The following is an 8,707-nucleotide window of genomic DNA, read 5'->3' on the forward strand; positions in this document are numbered from 1 at the left end:
AGCCACCAAAATATTTTCTCTTAACGACAAGCAGATTATAATTGACAGTGTAAGAGATTAAAGACCATTTTATTACTTCTCCATGCCACTCTGTCCTTACAATGCTGTAATTATGACTGGTCAAGTAGATCTTTAAATTGCACCCCTCTTCCAAATACTGATTATCTGTGTTCTGCAGACATCTGCAAATACATACATCAAAGCTGCCGACTTTCACAGAATGTTAACCAGGATCCATTGTTCTTATATTCTTTTTAGAGTTGAAATCCAATGCTTTAGGTCTACAAACAAGTCCACTTAGTCATTTTCTTACAAGTTATTCATGTAGAAACTATAATGTTCTGTTCTCCCTGGAAGCTTATAATACATCACATGGATAATAGCATTTGAAAAGATTAAATGAAATACAGGAAATACTGACAAAATTCAAAGTATACCCAAGTTATCACTGGAGAAATTCTTTTATTTTTTAAAGAAATATAATCTATTCGAAGAATAGATGCATGTCAGCACTGTGCAAACATATAGCCCTCTCCACTGGGCACTGGCACTTACAAGGTACTTTTAAAAAATAAAATAATTCCATAGAAATACTTCTGTGTGGTAGAAAAATTTTACATTCAGAAATACTCGTAAACAGTAATACTTAGAATAAACAGAAGCCAAGATAAATGGAAGAATGTCTCTATTAGCTGACAGAATTGAACATGAAGCAACACTAATGAACATCAAACCAGGTATTTAAGCCTTTGAATTATATACAAACTGACCTCAGACACAAACAGTATTCAATAAAGTATTAAACACAAACTGAATTAGAATCAGCCTCATATACACGCAATAGAGCATAAATCTCTACTTAAGTCTTCTAAAACATGCAAAATACTTATGCAAATGAAGCATTGAGAGAAGAATTTCCTGAGCTGGTGAAAGAGTACAATATTCTGAGCTTTTGCACCAGCTCGTCCTCTCCTGAGGCTAGAAAGTCTTTCCTAAAAATGATGATATTCAAGAACTAGAAAGTAATTTTTTAGAGGTTGAAAAACTACCCAAGCAGTTTGGAAATTTCATTCACTGGAGGTTTTTGAGAATAAGTTTAATAATAGAAGCAATGGTCACAAATTCTATCTTGGGAGATTTCAGCTGGGCATTAAGCATGGTAGTAGATCAACATCCTTAGAAACTGAACTAAAAAAACTCCTGGTTTAATTGATCTATTGTTGGCAGTAATTACGCTTTAAGCAGATGTTTGGACTGGATGATACATAGAAGTCCCTTCCAAGCAACATGCTGCCCAGCCAGGCTATGAAATCTCCCAGCTGTGGATATTTTTTACACCTAGTGGACAAGGCTCTAAGAATCTCATTTAAAGTCAAAGTCAGCTCTACCTTGAGCAGGACTTAAGACTACGATCCAGGCATAACATGAAGTTCATTATTTGTAATCTTTGATATGCCACTGAACCTGGTTGGTCCCTGGCTAAGCTTACAAATATGCCAATTCAATACCTACTAGCTACACAAGGTCTACAATGCCTAAGTTTTATGTGAGAGCTTCAACTTAGCATACGGAGTGACAACTTTCTGTCTGAAGTTACACAGCTTCTCACTCTCAGAGCTCAGAAAGATCTACCAATGCTCTAAAAGCCTCTATCATAGAGTATACTAAGAGTAGTAAATGTAATACTTAATATTAATTTGCTACTTCATTAGTTCATAAACAACATAGAAAAAGACCACAGCAACTTTTAAAATAGCAACGATCACTTTGTAAACGCATGTAGAAATTGTAAAAATAAGATTTCACATTATTTATATCAAAAGGAGACCCAGATCCTCAGCACAGTCTTGAACTTCTTTACTTCAGAAGTCATTCTTTAAGCAAGCAGGGATTAGTAGCAATATAACAATTACTTATACTTACAAAAAACTCCACTACTTTGCCAATTACCTAAATAGACTTGCATTGCTGCCAGCGTCTGAAGAGAAAATGTTCTCAGTGATCAACACCTCTGACACAGCATCTCATTGTACCATAATATAGAGCAATAATTATAATTTAATAATGCTGTCTGCAGTGCCCAGCCAGCAGCTGCAAGCATAGAAAATAAGCAAGAGTTTCAATACAAGCAAAATGGCAATGCTGCAATAACTAATAAAATTTCCTTTCTTTTCTGTTTCTGGTACAGTAGGCAGGGTTAATACTGAGGCCCAGAGATGAGAAAGATCATTCAAAACAGTGAATTAATTCAACAATCTGGTTGTAAGACTTTGAAAGACAGCAAGACAAATAAAAACCCTAAGCACAGAAGATTCATCCTTTCTGCCTACCTGGCTTCTTTAGATAAATCAGTTTAACACTCATGACTAAACTCATACATGTCACTTCATACACCAAGTAAACAAGAAATTGAATTAACTTATTTTAGCACAGAAACAAAATTAGAAATACCCGGAAATCTTCCATACCCAAATAAACATTACTTAAAAGAGTTTAGAACTCACTTTGTTCAAACCCTGAAGGATTGGGAAAAATTGGTTTGAGAGCAAATTTGTTACAGAATTTGTCAGCTCCTCTGACACTCACTCCATTTAGTCCTGGACAGGTAAATTGAAGAAAAGTGAAGTGCAGACAAAGACTGTTAAGATGATTAGATGAACAGAGGATCTCACAACTTACAGCTTCAAAGTGCAATGTAGAAGCAACTAGTTCATACACAAATTGTCAAAAGTATATTTAAATTTGCAGGGATAATCTCCAAGTTCTGCAACACCTAGTAAAGGTTATTCTTCAGGTGATCTATATGCCAAATGTAAACAACATACGTTGCTGCAGTATATTTTCTGCCTTTTTTTGTCTTTCCCCCTACTCCCAAATTTTGGGTTTTTTTTTCCCCTAGAGAGTACTGTGGGGAACAGTAAACGCAGCTCTTCGGAAGAAAAAAAAAAGTTGAATAACCTATCTCATAATCCAGAACTAACATGTTATCATGAAAGTTTCCAGACATGTTATTTCCTCTATTAAAATCAATCTGCATTATGTTTCATTACCTTGGTTTTGCTAATGTAGTTAAGAGCACTGCTGCTGGTGGTGATAATCATTTTGCACAAAATTAATCTCCAGGGGCCTCAGAGTACTGTAGATTTAACAGAGTGAACACCTATCCCATTACGCTTAGAAGTCTTAATTTAAGCACTTAGACATAAAGACAAATTTTACTAGTGACATGTATTTAAAGTCTGGCATATTTTCAGAAATTACAAGAGAACACACTTAAGCACTGTTCTCAAGTAAGGTAAGAGCACAGAGTTTACATATGTATTTGACAGTTTTGTAAGTATTCAGAAAATCATATGGCTATGACTTGGACAGTGTAAAAGCAAACTAGTATTTATAAGTGTTTCTTTTCTCACAGAAAGTAGTTTTGAGTCATTCTTTTTTGTTCCTTCCCCCACCCCCTACCCCACCCCCCCAGCATTCAGACTCTGTCTTGGCTTCTTTGGAGGGATCTATCAATCTAACGTGTCTCTGTTACAACCCCTAGGTTCCAGCCATTACAGTAGGCAGTACTAACCTTATTGATACATGAAAGACTACAGATATGAGATACCTCTGATTTCCAAAAGAAATAGAATTGCTCCTTCCTTAGCACCCAGCACAGTTCAACTCCTTTCAGTTGTCAGTTTTTCCTGTTTTCCTTTGTTATTCTCCAAATCAGTAGAAAAATACCACTTCAGTATCCAACTATTGGTACCATGGTATTTAAACTCACCCTTGCTGCTGTAGCTAAGCACGTTCCATATTCAAATCACAAGTAGTAGTCAAGTGACTAATGTGAAAATGAAATTTCTGGTTTTCCTGTTAAAAACATAAACCTCTACTTCCATAACACACGCAGAATCTGCACTACTCATTCTTATCACTTTTATAAAGCTTTAAACATTGACTGCATTAACTAATTAATTTGACGTTAACTAATTAATCTACTGACCAAAGAAAGAGAAACCAGCACTGGGAAATTATTAGTTTGGAGGTTACATTAATTAAAAATAGTACAGTAGTGACATAATTTAATCTCATACTTCTCATGAGAGCATAGAAACACTCACAGCTGCAGCAATTTGTGATAAATCCATGGAGAAATTTCATGATGGGAGTAGAATTAATTTGTGTCACCCCTAAGAGTACAGGTTCTCACTCAGCCTATACTAAACAATATTAAAAATACACAAACTGAACAAACCAAAAGAATCTGTTGTTTCAGCTAGCATGTAATACTTGCCCTTCAATATCAAGATACAATTACTTGTATCAACAAAATTCAGGACATCGCAACAGCGGTCAGGAAAACCACATCAATTTTTACAGTCTGTCTTTATCTGTGTGAATATACCATATAAAGTGTAGTCACTTCCTTGACTAGTTTAATTTCATTCTTTATATTCTTCTTTAATCATGATACCTTTTAATCCAACAACTTGAATACCAGGGAATGATTTTAAAACACAGCTGAGAAAAATCTACATGTGATTAAGGGAGGTAGGAAGAGAGAGGAAGATAAACAGAGCTGGGGACAGACAAGACAGAAAAAGGCTATCACAATACCCCGTCTCACAAATACAACTACTAATCAACAGAGCTGTAGACAGTTACCCAACTCAAAAAGAAAGATGGACGCCTGCAAGTCATACTTAGTACACAAGTACACTGAGCAATGTACAAAGAAGCAAACAAACTGTACACACACTGTACTCATTCAGAAATATTTTGGACAGTTTTGATGCTGATGAATAAAAAGCCAGTCATTTTTTTTTTTTTTTTTTTTTCTGATTAGCAGGCAAGTTCTTAAATTAATAAAGATACTGTCCTTGGACAGGAGCTCAGTTACATTAACAAAGTATTATCTGTGACCTCAGAGAGAGTCATAGCTCAAGCTATAACCCCCTGCTGAATGGGTATAAGAAAGGTTAATATTTTACATCCAGTCTCCAAAAAAAATCTTAAAGACTGTTTTATGCCACTTGGCTGCAACCACTGCTCAGAGCAGAAGCGGAGCAAACTAAGCTGCCCTGAACCTGCCAAGCACTAGGCTACTCCCAGGCTGGCTCAATGAAAAAAAGCTGCCTCTGTTGAGAAGGCAGGAGCATGGTCAGCCCTGAGCAATGGAAGAGGCAACATCAGCAGTTCCAGTTCCTGTTGGTTAGGACCAGGGGCAGAAGAATAAAACACTCCAAACATGGATTTACAGAGATAAATCACTCATCATCCTCCACGTTGTGTTTCTTCTCAGCTCACTTACCTGTCACTAGCTATTGAGTTCTTCCATAGCAGAGTACAAAGGTAAAAGAAAGCAACTCCCCAAGGAAGAGTCCAAACATGTTTCAACCTGCAGAACTCCTTTCCCATTTTTAGACTTGTGTTGAAACACCTTGGTGCACAACTCCAAAAATAAATAAGATCCTATGGCAGAAAACTTATTTAAATATCTGCTGTTCATATACTAGATAAAAAGACAATCAAGGCTATGCATAAAGAACCCAGCAACACACAGGGCAGTGAAGGACCACAAACAATACACCGTCAAACTCAACACCTCCCACCCAAAACCAATCACTACTTCACTTTTAAGAAACTACTACCAACTCAGAAGTCTAAAAGTTGACAGACCTCTGGGAATGCATAAAGAGAGCAACAACTAGATTTACGAAAAAAAATAAGTGGCAAAGAAATATCAGAAGGAAGAGTGAGAAATGGAAGTAAGAGCTACTCTAATCACAGGAGTTAGGCTTCTGCAGTAACTATTGATATCTCCACTCAACTCTTTCCTACATAAAGCCTTCTACTAAAGTAAGGCTCTAACTATCCATGTACCTGGGATGTTTTGAACAGAAGATGAAAAAAACACAAATTGGAAGATTCTTCTGTGCCTACCTTTTAATAACACAAGTCTGATGATAGAACCTGTTTGCAACAGAGTATGCTTACAACTGAAAGTAAGAGGTGTTTTTGCAGTTTACATATATATAATCCAAATGGATTCAAATTTACTGTTGCAAGTATTAGTGACAATGTAGTTGTAGCAGCACCGTTTTCAGCATTTGTACAATTCTGCCCAGAAGCTAAAGTAGGTGCTCACATTAAGCATGCCATCTGTAAAAGAGAGATAATATTTTGTCCCTCTTCTAGTATTATTGGCAAGGTACCTTATATGGGCAAGCAGAAACTTACACTGCATCTTATGACAACAGCCATATTCGCTAGATGGTACTGTCAAGCAAATAATAGTAATGCTAATAACTAGAAGGAACTATTAAGGTGAATCAATATAAAAAGAAATGACAATGCTTATGTAAAGCATTATTGTCTATTTATTGAAAAATTACAAGCCACAGAATACAACTGATCTGGAAACACAGCTAAATTGTTATTGATTTGCATTGAGAATTTTTCCCTTCTTCTTGACACTTCTAGAATATTTATATTACTATATATTATGGCTCATAGTGAAGATAGAATCTATTATAAATTCTACACATCTGCTGAGATATGCCATTCTGAAATTAACTGTCCTGAAACCTACGTTTGGAGCACAAGAAAGTCATTCGATTTCCCAATATTAACTCCTCTTACACCAATACCTGAATTTAAGATAATTTGCATTCTTGTTCACATTGTAGAACAAAAACCAGAGTCTCTTTCCCATGGGGTCACAAGAAACAAGCAAAACTAGTATTTTTTGAACAGTTGTTCAGAGAACAGATTCAGCTGAGAAGGCTAACGTTTAAGGGGCTGAATAAATCAGTGACTTAAATTCTAAATAAATGTATGATGTAATCAAATTTTTATTACCATTAACATTATTCCCTTTTTTATATAAGCAATTTGAGTCTGTTTTAACAAGGATTTTGGCATACGATATAGTCTTCTAACATCTAGTATAGACTAATGAGCTTCTGCATAGCTACTGAGGACCCATAAGTATAGCAATGATCAATGTGAGATACACACCAGCATCTCTGAAAATGATACCGCTCAGCGTGGGTTGTGAGTATGTAGACATGTAAATATGCACTGATAGAAAGTTACAGTAATGAGGGGACTCTGGTGAGTGTTACATATCTCAGTTATGATGCAGGTACGAACCACTAAGAGGTTTGTTTCAAACAAAATTCATTGTGACTTAAAACCCTCAAATTATTTTTCTCCTATGCTGCTGTAATTTCCTGTTGAAATAAAAATTGTGTGATATCAAATGATATCTGAATATTTGAGACACATTATACATGCTATTTGTCTCACAGGCACTGTCGTTAGTTTTACATTAGTTATCTTCAAAACTCGATGGTGATTTAGCAATACTGGATATAAAGACGACAACCATTATTTTGTGTGAGGGAGGTTAACATTTAAACTTCACAAACCAGCAAGCTACTTCCCAATTACTCTCCCTCAAACCTTATCACTGAACTAATGTATCATGTCTGTTGTCCTTCATTGTTAATCTCATACTCCCTCACAAGGACCTAATCAGACAGCAACAAACCAATACCTATGCTATCTGATATCATTAATGACACGTTTCTTTAGTATTAAGAAAAATCTATCTATCAAAGTTTCAGCTTTAGGTTTTACAGGCAGCTGTGGCTCCAGCTTCAGAAACAGAACCACACTGAAAGGGCTCAGAAAAACATTTCCTTTGATCATTAGCTGATAACCTTCCTCCTCATGTGGACAATTTTAGACTTGGACTACCATCTAGCCTTGCCATCTAATTGGTCTGTAATACTCTACCTGCTGTAAAACATTCATTCAGGAGACACCTGACTAGGAAAACACTCGATACAGTAAGAAGATGAACTAATATGTACTACACCAGCACAGAGGCCAAGGGCTAGTGCAGACAGGCCAGAATGTTGTAAGACAGAAAAATTAAATTAATATTACAGAATGGAGTACAAACTGGGTCAAAGTAAACAATGAGTCATTCAGCGGATAGTAAAGTACAATTTTCTAGGGAAAAAAATGGCAGGTAGGCTTTGCGGAGAATGTTGGTGCTTTTTTTTGTTAAATAATCAGTATTTTTGGTTAAAGTTGGATAGACCTTTTCTCCAAAAATAAAAGTCAAGTCATAAAAGACTACAAAATTATTATTTCTTGCACCCACTTCTGCAAACTATCAGAAGTTAAAACACATAAATAAATGAATACAATATGCTGTAAAGGTCTTAGATTTTTATCTGATACTTCACTTGATACTCAAGGAGAAAATTGCGTCTTACTTTGAAGACGCTCCTAAATTAAATTTCCTTGTACAAATTAGGAACTTTGACATTTAAAATTAATTTTAATAGGGTAATAAACTCAGGAAATTTCATAACTCCATCCATGATATGAAGCATCTCTGACCTACTGACAGCTTACACTGAATGAAAGTCATCATTAAAGTCTCACGAGGCAGCACACCAATAGCTACTTCAGAGTGACTTATTTGAGTGATAATGACAAATATGAAGAAAAAACAGTTGAGGCTATTTTTAGCACTATCTTTACAAGGACTTCAAAAACAAGTCACAACATTGTGGAATTTGCATTGTACTCGCAATTGTACAGCAGGACGCAATCCTTGATATTTTTCTTAAACACCAAATAGCCAAACTTTTTTAAATAATTCCATTATTTAAAAATTCTACTTTCCACCTCCTTTCTC

The 8,707-nt window shown here is 35.6% G+C and overlaps 1 protein-coding gene across 3 annotated transcripts in view; it reads right to left on the reverse strand.

The window, feature by feature from the left end:
- Window positions 1-8,707, reverse strand: part of FHIT (fragile histidine triad diadenosine triphosphatase) — a 661,182-nt gene that overhangs the window by 524,676 nt on the left and 127,799 nt on the right. The gene's annotated exons all lie outside the window — the stretch shown is intronic.

The sequence above is a fragment of the Falco punctatus genome (assembly GCF_963210335.1).
Source record: "Falco punctatus genome assembly, chromosome: 4".
NCBI classification, from domain to species: Eukaryota; Metazoa; Chordata; class Aves; order Falconiformes; family Falconidae; genus Falco; species Falco punctatus.